The 12,534-nt window shown below is 37.3% G+C and overlaps 1 long non-coding RNA gene across 2 annotated transcripts in view; it reads left to right on the top strand.

Moving 5' to 3' along the window:
- LOC111941243 (uncharacterized) overlaps window positions 1–12,534 on the top strand; it is a 180,713-nt gene that overhangs the window by 165,335 nt on the left and 2,844 nt on the right. For both annotated transcript variants that reach the window (XR_015280953.1, XR_002869906.2), the window contains exons 2-4: window positions 481–558; window positions 9,730–9,872; window positions 11,690–11,846. This is a non-coding gene — a long non-coding RNA (uncharacterized LOC111941243). The remainder of the gene's footprint in view (window positions 1–480; window positions 559–9,729; window positions 9,873–11,689; window positions 11,847–12,534) is intronic.

The raw sequence follows: 12,534 nt of genomic DNA, 5'->3' as shown, positions 1-12,534 counted from the left end.
ATGCAAGGGACTGAAGGGGTGAGAGATGTTGTTCAGGGGACAGATCAGGACAGGAGGCCATGCAAGGGACTGAAAGGGTGAGATGTTGTTCAGGGGACAGATCAGGACAGGAGGCCATGCAAGGGACTGAAAGGGTGAGATATTGTTCAGGGGACAGATCAGGACAGGAGGCCGTGCAAGGGACTGAAAGGGTGAGGTGTTCTACAAGGAACAGACGGGGTTGGGTGGCTGTGCGAGGGATAGGAAGGAGTTAGCCAGTCCTGAGGAAGGAAGAGAGAAGGAAAGAAAGAGCCAGTGCTGTGTGGAGCTGCCATGGGAATGTTACAAGGAAAAGCTATGAGAGTTTTTAGATAACAAGGGGCTGATGCTTGGAGCCTTCTTCAGCATCCATTGTACCTCTGCTATCAAGCTGGGATGCTGCAAGGCTGAACTCTAGGAAAAGTATTTTGGTACACAGTCAATTTTTCACTTTTCTTTCAGGTACGTGTTCTGAAGCAAGAATGATTTTCAGGTCTGATTTATGGAGTCCTGTCCTTATGTAGTGCTTGAAGAATAAATGTGAGTGTTATAATGCAAGTAAATTACTTGAAACCTACATAACTAAGGTTTGGATTACTCAGATATTTTTTTAAGCTAGAAATTGCAGTAAACTCAGACAGATGAGTGCATTCACCATTAATGTATTCATAAATATTAAAATGTAACATGCTTAAGCACATCACAGAAAGTCTTCTTGTAGTCATGGATAAGATACATTCCTGAGAGGCAGTAGTTCATTCAAGCATCTGTGAGCAAGGCAATATTTTTAACCTATCTCCTACAACCCATATTATCTTATTTAACAGATAGGTTGTTGGGCTCAGTTCTTACTCCCATTGTGTCTTTCCAAAGCTCAGCGCAGCAGACATTCAGAGAGAAAGATTAATAACATGTGAGCTTGAAACAGGCATGGGAAATACCTATTTTATAGTGCTTAAAAAACCTTGCACAAGAGGCAGACAGCTAATTCTTTGGTGTTGTCAAGTCAAACAGATTTGGGGATTCTACTGGCCAAAAGCAGTTTTTAGGATGCAGACTGGGTTGTGGCACCTACCTGCTTGTTTAGAGCCATAAAGTTTTCACACATTCTTTTTCAATCTAATTTTTAAAATGTTAAATAATATTGAAAAATTGAAAGTATTTGAACAATTAATCTCCTATAACAAAACTGTAGATTTCTATCAGAATGATAGATATTTATTAATAATTTAGCAAAAATCTTTGTTAATGCCTTAGATGACAAATCAGTCCTACTCACTGTGTCTCATAAGTGTGTCTTGCTCAGTCCTGTCTGAGAAACTGACAGAAGCTCTGTTATTGTACACATTATAACCTGTGAGAGAAAATAAATACTACAATACATATCCATAAGTTTAATATGGGTAGAAAAGACGAGATGTCGATAGAGATGCTAAAATCCTCTACTTTTTCTGAAAGGCTCAGTGATTGATCTTCTTGCATATAGAAAAATAGATTGTTTGTGAAAGGCATATCATGCCAGCCAGACTTCAAGACCTGAAGAGCTGCCAAAGTTGCTACAAGCATTTTTAGTCTCATGAAAATAGTGACAATTTTCTTGATAGGGTAGGGTTTTTCATCTGAACAAGGTGACACCTTACATAGTGTCTCCATACTTCAAACGTTATCTTCTGCCATCAGGCATAAACAGTCATTCATCTATTTGATACTGACAACTTTGCAATATTAAAAATAGTTTGAAGGTTTAGGACATAAAATGCCCGTGTGTCTGGGCTCACCAGATAATCGTCTTCCTAATTGGCTTAAAAAAACCTAGCCCTAAGAAGGAGTCTGAAAACTAGCAGGAATTCACAGGTATCAGTTACATACATAACAGAGCCTGGGAGATGCCTCTTCAATAATAATAAGGAGCAAAGGAGACATTTTTTGTATTAGAAGGTAATGGATGTTAATTGACTGGCTTTTTTACAAGAGTCAGTTGGAGACTGAAAGTCCTATTGATTCCTTGTTTTTCGTGAGGACTTCACACTAGCAGTCAGGATCGGTGGCAATTATGTCTAAGCTTAGTTCCTTCATCAATTGTTTCCCTGCAGGCTAAATTGATGAGAAAAATGAATGGTGTAAGATCACCAGTGTTCTTTCAAGTGTTTCATTTCACTGCTTGGTGTGAAGAAATTTGATACTTCAGGGTGTATGGTTATGCTTCTTAGAGACCATGTGACAACAAGTCCTGCTGTTTTTCATGATTATATGTATCTGATTTCAATTTTTCTTAGTTTTACTGAACTCTCTGCTCTGCAATAGACAACTATTTGGTTCTTCTAACCTTCAAGAGTTGTTTTCTGCTTGGGTTTTTTAAAGGTATATTTATATTCATATTCTAAATGCCTTGTTGAAATTTCTGTCTAGGTCAGGCCTCTGAAACTAATACAGCTGCTGAGGTCACATGCTTTCCAAGTCTGTTTCTAACTGCATGTTCTCTGCAGTAAGCTGTCTTTGCTACAGCTACTATGTACAGGCAGAGTCTAGTACCAAATGAACATGGTCTGTTGTCACTGAAATACAGCTTAAATGCAGTTAGAAAGTCTTAGTATTGCACTATTCATCCAACTGTGTTACTCTTTTCAAACATCTATGAAGCTGAAGCACAGTTTGGAAGACAATTACCCAAGGAAAGGAGTACCATAACCACTAGTTAAAACTGTTTGCCAAAAGATCCAATGAAATAAACATATTACACAGATTTTTTTCTCATGTTCAAGTAGTGCTGCACCCTACTATCTACATGCAATAACATTCTAGAGTCTATGCCAGTAACGACTATAGAAGGACATCTTTTTCTGCCTTATCCTCAAAAGCAGGATCATAACCACTTTTCATGCTACTCTGTCTGTAAGGTCAGAAATCCAGCACATCTCTTTCTAGAAAAATAAATGAGGAAATTCCTGATTATTTTGCAAATCAAGATAAGTCTTTTTCTTTCACAGAGTTTGTCTCCTAGATCATTGTTCCTATGGACTTTCTGGCTAACAGCAGATATCTATCTCTAAGAAATAGAAGAGAGCAGACAGAAGTGCAGAATTTTCAAACAAAAATAAAACAAGGGAAAAAGAAAGTACTTCTCTATCTTCTAGCACACAATATAAATATTTATGGTGCTGGAATGTATTTACCACATATGTGCTACTCACTGCATAGGTATGAAATTTAGTATAGCAACACATTTCACAGATTCACTCTGATTTTAAATCAGTGAGAACTGTGCTATTACTTTCTGAAATACATATATGTGGAACATCCTGAGGGGGTCACTGAATCTATTTTAAGTACTCAAGTCTTGTGCTCCATACATACCTAAGTATTTAGCCCCATTTGTTGTTATATTATTTCTTTATTTAAAAGAAAATTCTCTTATTCATGTCCACAAATTTAGTCACACAAAACTAACTCATGGAAATACAGTAGCTGACTGGAGCAGTTGTATTTACTAGCTGGTACAAAACAAATCCTATGTGCCTAGATATTTAAAATACTTGGATTCCACAACTACTGAATATTTTGAGAGGAGCTAAGATATAAAATATTGAGACACTGGGTTTTTGTACTCCAAAGAAAACTCAATTTGCAATAACAGATATTTCTGCAGCACTAAAACCCCTTTATGTATGGATCAGTTTTGCAAGACAATCCAGTTTTTCTCACAATAGAACAAATTTGCTTATTGATTATTTAAATTTACATAGTATTTACTGAGGTTACCAAACAAGTTATAAGGGCAGGAATTCATCTGAAGTATTAGCACTTACACATTTGTGACCTAAATTTAGAGGTATAAATTGGGTAGTGATCTAGATTTACATGTTTTGAATGTTAAAATTCCCAGAGATTAAGTTTATCTGAGTTGTTAATAAATAAATTGTGAAATAAAATGGTAATGAGAATAGATTAACTGCTGAATTGCAGTTCTGATAGTACCAGGACTCAGATCTCCTGAGTTTTCATTGGCCTGAATAAACAAGAAATCAGCTTAAAATGATACACTAAAATGAGATCCTAAGACTTATTAATGGATGTAAATTTCTGTATCTCCTTCTTCTGGTGTTCTCTGTTCACTAGCACTTTTACTTAGTAACTACTTCCTTTTTGGGCATGAAAGTGCCTGTGACTATTTAGTTCTTCTTTTACCAGGAATTCTTGCTGGGATCCTTCAACTTTGTGACACAGCATCTCAGTTTGTCTAAGTGACACGGGTCTCAGTTTGATAAATCAGTTTGCAATTAATTTAGTTCATGCCAGCACAATGAGGGCCCTGTAAATATTTACAGATTTCTGTGGATCAAATAATGCCAACTTACATAAGTAGTGGTAGTTATGTAGTTATGTTCTTTTGTAGCATATATATATATATATAGATGATATATAATGGTGGATATGTAAGAAACAAATATGTATGTCTAGAAGTGGCTTCTGCCTATAGTAATTGGGCAGGATATTTGCAAAATACCTGCATAATTCAGGAGCTAAGAGTTGAGAAAAAATGAGTTGCAACACTAATGTAAATATTGAAGATGTAGTGAACATAGCCATGTTTTTAAGAGCACTGGTGGCTTCAGTACCTGGATTGGATAAGGCAGATACTTAATTGTATTAGCAGGATGAAAATTCTGTATCACTTGGACTTAACAAATGAGTAATTGGCATTGACATGGACTCTGTGCTAAATAACTTTTTAGTCATAGTATATTACTGGATGCTTTATGATGTAATAAAAAAACCCCATAACTACCACTTTGTGTACTTCACTTTCAAGGTTAACCATCAAGGTTTTAGATTTTCATACAAAATACAGAGCTCTAGAAGCTAGACATGGTTTTCAATTTTGTGTAAAATTTATAGGTACAATATCAAGAAATGCAAATCATAGAATGATAGAATATTTTGGGTTGGAAGGGGTATTAAAAATCATCAAGTTCTCAAGTCCTGTGCCATGGACAGGGGCACCTTCCAGAAGACCAGGTTTATCAAAATCCCCATAGAATCTTGCCTTGAACAATTCTAGGGATAGGGCATCTACAAATTCCCTGGGTAACCTGTTTCTGTGTCTCACCATTCCCACAGTAAAGAATATTTTTATAAGATCTAATCTAATTCTAACCCTGAAAAAAATTTGACATTGTAACCAGTTTAAATATATGTGTTCTCAGTAAGACACTTGGAAAATGTTAATTGTCATCAATTCTGTCTATGAAAGAGAGGAGGTTACTGTATTTGCAAATTAGAAAATATTTCATCATGTTTCACAATAGCAAAAATGGAACAAATAACCATTTTAAAAGGCACCTAGAATTAATTTTCAGAGCTTAAAATAAAATCAAAGTGACACAGAATTGATTTTGGGAAGACTTGCATTTTGTGACCACTGTGGAAACATGCATTGAAAGAACAACTTGATTTGAAGCTGTGATAAAGTTCCCTGCAGTGCTTCTACATTTATATTCATGAAGATGCCATTAAGACTCTAAATTTATTCAAAGTGCCAGCAGTCCTTTAAGAATGGCTCATGCTAAACATGCAACAATTAAGAAGGTCTGAGCTTTCTCAGAAAATTTCTTAATTTTCATTAATTCAGGAAATATTTGCAGGCCTTTTCCAGAGATACAAAACATTTTGAAATAAAGAAAATAATTTACTGAAAACAATATTTTATGGTGAATTACTCTGATATTTCACAGACAAGTCTGAATGCAGGTTATCACTATTTAAGGTTGTTATAGACATCTCTTAAAGATAGATCACTTGTATGCACTATTATAAAGTATTGTTTGCAATCATAGAATACTATGAGCAACTGAGCAGCAAGTAGAACAAAATTAAGGGGAAGGTGGGACACTTCAGGGTCAGTAATGATGCTGTTAGTTTTTGATAATGCTTCATTCTGCTTTTCCTCAGTGGAGGAATTCCTTCCCTCTCTGGGTATACTGCTACATGGTTATTTTGCTTTCCCATTTTCCCAGTTTCTGTTGTTTCTTCCATTATCACTCTGTAGTAGATTTACTGTTTAAACTTCCCATTGCAGTATACTCCACATAAATCTCTCTGGAACAGCCTGAAAGATCTCTCTACCAAGCCATTAGTTTAACTGCCAGAAAACTGGAGGTGGGATATATTACAAAATTATCTAGCCCAGAGGAGTAGCTATCTTATCCCCAAGCATTCATTTAAAATTTTTCTAGAAAAAAATGGGCATCTTGGGGGGAACAACAACTTGCCCAGACTAACCCTGCCTGAGGCCAAGGATTTTACCAGGAAATCTCGGGAGGTCCCTGCCAACCTCAACCATTCTGTCTCTGTAATATACAGAGGAATCTCGTGGTATAGTGGTGGGTCAGCTTATGAATTTAGATGCTTCATTAAAACATTTAAATGTAATTTCAGAAACATTAGTAAACACAGAAAAGCCAGGCTAAAGCTCAAACATACAGGACAGAGTATTTTAGGTAATGTGAAAACTCACATCATATTTTAACTAGCTCCTCATGGAGTAATTTTTTTTCTCTGGAAAGAAGCATACTGGACTTTTTATTTGGTAGGTTTGGCCTTTCATTTTATTTTTTTCTTTCAAGTGTAATGAATTCTCCATTTCTTTTCACAGAACTCCTTCATATCTTATTGAATAAATAGGATTAAATTACTTGAAAATCTTTTTAGAGCCATAGACAACTCATTCCTAACTAATTTTTTTCCAACTCTGATGCATTTATGAATTACACTCATGGCTTCTGAACAGGAAACCTACCCAACGGGATTTTATATACTTATTAAGTAGGGCATTTCAGGTGCAATAATTAAATTTGTTTATATGTCTGGGTTTTTTTTTCACTTTCTGGATGGTTGTGAGACATATCCAAAACTGTGCTCTGTAGAAGAAATTGAACAAAACTCACATATAAAATAAGAGATGCAGCACACTGAGCATAATGAGACCTTCCTGCAATCAATCTCTTCTGTTGTTTACCACTCTGTTGTCACTGGAGTTGACGTAAAGGTGCCAGACTCTCTGCAGAGGCATCTAAAGATTTCCTAACTTGAAGGTCATAACCACAAAGAAATCATCAGATTTATTTCTGCAGCAGAAATATCTACTTCCAAGACATTGTTTTGAGATAAAACTGAATGCATCATCTTTTCCCCAGACTTTTTTTCTTCCCATTGCCTTGTATACTTAAAAATCTCTGTTGATGTTGTTTTGTAGAAGCCTAGTTTCATTCGTTAATTAGAGCAACTGTAAAGAAAGATCCATAGGTATTTTAGTAAAGTGTAATATTTTGTGTTTGTGTCACAATTTTATTCAATGCATGAAATTTAATTTATATCTTGTTTAGTATCTAGATTTCAAAATTAATCATAGTTCTTCTGAAAAATGCAGAAAAAACCCTCTGAAATGTCTGTTTTCTATAGAGGCCGTCATGTTCAATTTAAATTTCAAACCCCTGTACATTGTAGTCAGATTTATGTATACTATATGTTCTAACATTTGCATAAAAACAATTACATATTTGATCATTATCTTTTAGCATTTGAAAAAGGGAAAAATATAATTCTTAATTGGTGAAATATTTTGAGATAATTTCCCAAAGAAAGTTCTTGCTAAATACAGGCAGAAAAAAATGAGTAATCTCAAGCTCACTTTTCTTCTGCTTAAAGAAGTAATTTTTTGACAGGTTAAGAAGACTCATGTAATGAGAAATTCTTTGTCAGGGAGAATCACAAGTCTAATGAGAAAATAAGTGTATGGGACATGAGAACTGGCACCTAAAATGCTATTTAGTATATATTTTATGCAGTGCAGAGAAATTAACGATTAGAGAACTTCCTTGGAAGTGCTTGCACTGTTAAGATAAATAAAAATCTGACTCATTAATTTTCTTCCCAGATGCTGCTATAACTGCAAGATATTTATCACAACAGTTCTCTCTCTCCCCCTCTATGCTGTTTTTTTTTTGTGTGTGTATCCTTCTCTTACAGCACACCTGGGAAACAATACAAACCAGCAGATCTCTCACTTGTGGAAATGTTTGGTTCCCTGCTCTTCACTTCCTTACTTATTGAACAAAGGTTTCCAAACCATAAACTACCCATTGAAAATAAATCAGAAGGGTTATAAATTTCTACAAGCAGATGTTTAAAAGGCTACATGCTTGATGTGCAATTCAGATGCAGTAAATAATCTGGGGCTTCTGCCTCTTTTGCCACTTTAATGACATTGTCTTCTCATATCCTGATAGAAAACTAATGAGTAGTAAATTCAAATTATGTGTCAGACCAATCACTTATACAAATCCACCTGCTTCAAGCAAAAGTATCAGAATGGTAAGTAGTAAAATATTTAAGTAGTAAATATTTATGGAGGTCAGTTTTTGAAGTGTGAAAATGATCCAAAGTGTTTATATCTGGCTATAAACCTTGGGTTGCACCATTTTAAGTTAGGTTCCAATATACCTATTAAAAAAGAACATTGTAAAGTAAATGCATCATAAATCCCTCTAATGTATTAGGGTACACTTTCTGAATACTTCCATAGTTGTTAGGCATATTCTTGGCTGTGAATACATGCTTATACAGTAAATTATACAAATTTTAAGCAGTAGCTCTTTGAGGCACATTTTCAAGAAAATTCAGCGGGAGTAAATACTGTGAAAAAAGATAAATTTTAAGGTGTCTTTGATTAAATGGCCTCATAGACTGTGCACCAGAAAGCTTGTTGACATTGGAGTTTAGAGGTCTGAATGGTCTGTGAGAAATGCATTTTAAAGTAAGTGTCATAGCAAGGGGATCTCCAAAGACTGCTGCTAATTAAAGCTAAAATCATGACTCCCTTCAAAACAATAAAATAACCCATGGATAACCTTTTTTTTTTCTTTTTGGAAGAAAACTCATCTTCATATATAGAGAAAGAGTAATTAAGTTAACTCACATAACTTTTCTGTCAACAGTAGGATCCATTTATTCACTTTTATTCTTTTGCTTTATCCTATGTAAAAAAAAAAAAAAGTTGGCATTATTTAATAATACTGTTTAGGGTTTCTAGGTCCTCTAAAATTTTAGTGAGTCTAATGTTCCTGTGTAAGTTCAAGATCACTAAATGTCTTAACTAGTGTCTGGAAGCAGATTATTTTTTTTTTTTACCTCAGCATTATTATCGTGATGGAAAAACAAAACAAAACAATCACACCCAAAAAACCCCCAAAACAAAACAAATCGAAGAAAACCCCACAGAAGTTGTTCGTAGATGTCTTCCCTTTGATGCTTAATATCGTGATGAAGTGAAAGTACTTTTTTGAATTTGTTTTTGCCTATGGAAGAATTTTGTTATAACACTCCATATCTGTACAAAGGAAATTTCCACTTCTGTTATTTCACTGTGCCAGTGAATGTTTTTCATAAGGTGCTATGGATTTAATGATCTTTTGATGCAGATTTCTGAATAGCTAATGCAATAACTGTAGTTGGAATGGATCAAGTGTTGCCAGACTGCACTTTCTTAAAGTGTTGTTACTCACAGGTTTGTCAAGTGAAGAGTAACTCAAACATTTTTCTGTCTTTTCACAAAAAAAAAAAAAAAAAAATCGAAATTTGCTCTTCACTTTCTTACCAACCTGTTTATTGACTTGGATAAAACCCCAAACATACTTTTTGTTCTTTGTTTTCCAGTTTTCAATAAAATGTATTGAGGAGTAGCTTGTAATGCAGAATAGATAAAAATCTTACAGCTATCACAGCGTAAGCGGGTATTTTACCATCTGGGGCCATTGCTGAATCAGATGGGTGTCCTGGTGATGGAAGACACTGTTGTGGTGAGTTTTGTTATCTTGGATTCTCTAATATAAATGGTCAGTTCCGATTTCCCCCCATATTTTGTATTTCCCCAAACTGGATTATTCCCAGGTACGTTCCTCCCCTTTACCTCTCAATTGTAATCCCCACCCTGCATTCCAGTGCCTTCCCTGTCCATCACTGTAAACCCTGCCCCTTGCTCTGGATCCTTTCCTGTCAATCCCTTGTTAGCCCATCCCCTTGTGCTACCTCCCCTCTGGAAATTCCTTCATACTTGGGCTCCCATTGGCCCATGTGGCCTGCCCTCACCTTCCCTTTTTCCCATTGTTCCCTTGATTATAATCTCCTCCCTTCACTCTTCCCTCCCAGATTCCCTACTGGTTGGGTTTTGTGCCGGCTCCTTGCACCTCCCCCATATAAAAATCCCTGTACACCCTTGTTTGGTGCTCTTTGGTCCCTGATCCCTTCATGAATTAAACCTCTCCCTGGAGCCCCTACCAAGAGCCTCCCTCTCATCCTTCCCCTTCTCCTTGTGCCGACACCAAAAGCACTGTAGAGCAGCAGCTCTAAGGTTCAGCTTGTAACCCTCAGGTCAGGAGCTGTTCCCCACTCCTGGCATGGTGTGAGCTAGCTGGGAGTCTGGCACAGCGTCAAGACGCAGCGAAGGCAGAATCACTGAATGCCTTCTTTGTCTCGGGCTTCACTGCTGGCCCTCAGGAGTCACACAGACTTCTGAGGGAGAAAGGCTGGATAAAGGAAAATGTGCCCTTGGTCACAGAGGGTTGGGTGAGAAAATGGTTAGATGGACTTATCAGTCATAAATCCATGGCACCTAATGGGATGCACCCACAGGTGGTGAGGGAGTTGGCAGATGCTGCTGCTAGGCTGCTCTCTGTCATCTTTGAAAAATCATGGAGAACAGGAGAGGTTCCTGATGGGTGGAGAAAATCCAGTGTTACTCATCTTCAGAAAGGGAAAGGAGGACCTGGGAAACTATTGGGAAACAATCAGTATCACTTCTATTGCTGGAAAGGTGATGTAACAGGTCATTCTGGATATCACCACCAAGCATGGGAAAGAAATCAAGGTGATCAAGGGTAATCAGCTTCAGCAGGATTCATGAGGTGGAAAACATGCTTGACCAATCTGATAGCCTTCTGACAGCATGGCAGGATGGGGTGATGAGGAGAGAGCAGAGGGTGTTGTCTGCCTTGGCTTCAGGCTTTTGACATTGTCTTCCACGGCATCCTTTGTAGATAAGCTCAAGCAGTGAGGGTTAAATGAACGGACAGTGAGATGGATCAAGATGGCTTAATTGCAGAGCTCAGAGGGCAGTGATCAGCAGAGTAGAATCCAGTTGGAGGCCTGTGGTCAGTGGCATTCCCCAGGAATCCACACTGGGTTCAGTCCTATTCAGTTTGTATATCAATGACCTGGACAGAATGCATCCTGAGCAAGTTTGTGGATGATAGGAAAATGGGGAGAGTGGCTGATACACCTGAAGGCTGTGCTGACATCCAGCAGGACCCTGATAGGCTGCAGATTTGGGCAGAGAGAAACTGTATGAGGTTTACTAAGGGCAACTGTCCAGTGATGCATCTGGGGAGGAACAGCCCCAAGTATCAGTACAGGGCTGGACTACTGGAGAGCAGTTCTGCAGAGAAAGACTTTGGATTTGGTGAATGAATATTGATCATAAGCCAGCAATGCCCTTGTGACCAGGAGTGCCAGTGGGATCCTGGGGTCCATCAGAAAAAGTATGGCCAGCCGGCTGAGGGAAGGGATCCTGCCATTTTACTCAGTCTTAATGTGGCAACATCTGGAATGTTGTGTTCAGCTCTGGTCTCCACAGCTCCAGAAAGACAATGAGAAGGTCTGGTAGAGTCTACAAAGACAACTGGGGTTCAGGAGCATCTCTGTTATGAGGAGATACTGCAGGAGCTGGGCCTGGAGAAGAGAAGACGGAGGATCTCATCAATGCAAATATCTCAAAGGTGGGTGCCAGACCCTTTTCAGTGGTGCTGAGACAGGACACAGAGCAATGGCCATAAATTAAATGTAAGAAATCATACCTCAACCTAAAGAAGAACTTTACACTCATGGTGGCAGAGCACTAGCACAAGCTGCAAAGGAGGTTGTGGAGTCTCCCTTTCCAGAGACCTTCAAAGCCTACCTGGACTGTTCCTGTGTCACCTCCTCTAGGTGACCCTGCACTGACAAGGGGGTTGGACTGGATTATCTTTTGAGGTCCCTTCCAGTCCCAACTATTCTACTATTCTGGGAAATACTGACTGCCAATAGGCAGTCTCGCAGGTCTTTAATTAATCACAACTGCCACTTCTGATATTCAACTTCTTTTATTGTTTGTTTATTTTCATTTTGGTTTTTGTTGCTGTGTATGGTTTTGTTTTGTTTTATCTACAAAAAGCTGAAAGAAAAAACACATATTGCTAATTATTTTAATTTTGCAGTAGCTATGACCTGAACATTTCAAAAGGGAATAAAAAGAGGACACTTTGAAAAAACAGTACAAATCTTAATGAACTAAATCACACAGTCATCTTGTGACACTACAGAATTATTTTGATCTGTCAAAGGAAATAATAACATTTACAGTGGTAATAAAATTAGAAGTAGAATGTTTTTACATAGTAAAGTCATTCTGAGATGATAGTTAAAAAA

Source organism: Cyanistes caeruleus, chromosome Z (genome assembly GCF_971803275.1).
Source record: "Cyanistes caeruleus chromosome Z, bCyaCae1.hap1.1, whole genome shotgun sequence".
NCBI lineage: Eukaryota > Metazoa > Chordata > Aves > Passeriformes > Paridae > Cyanistes > Cyanistes caeruleus.
Note: the sequence above shows the minus strand (reverse complement) of the source record. Positions and strands in the feature narration are given on the sequence as shown.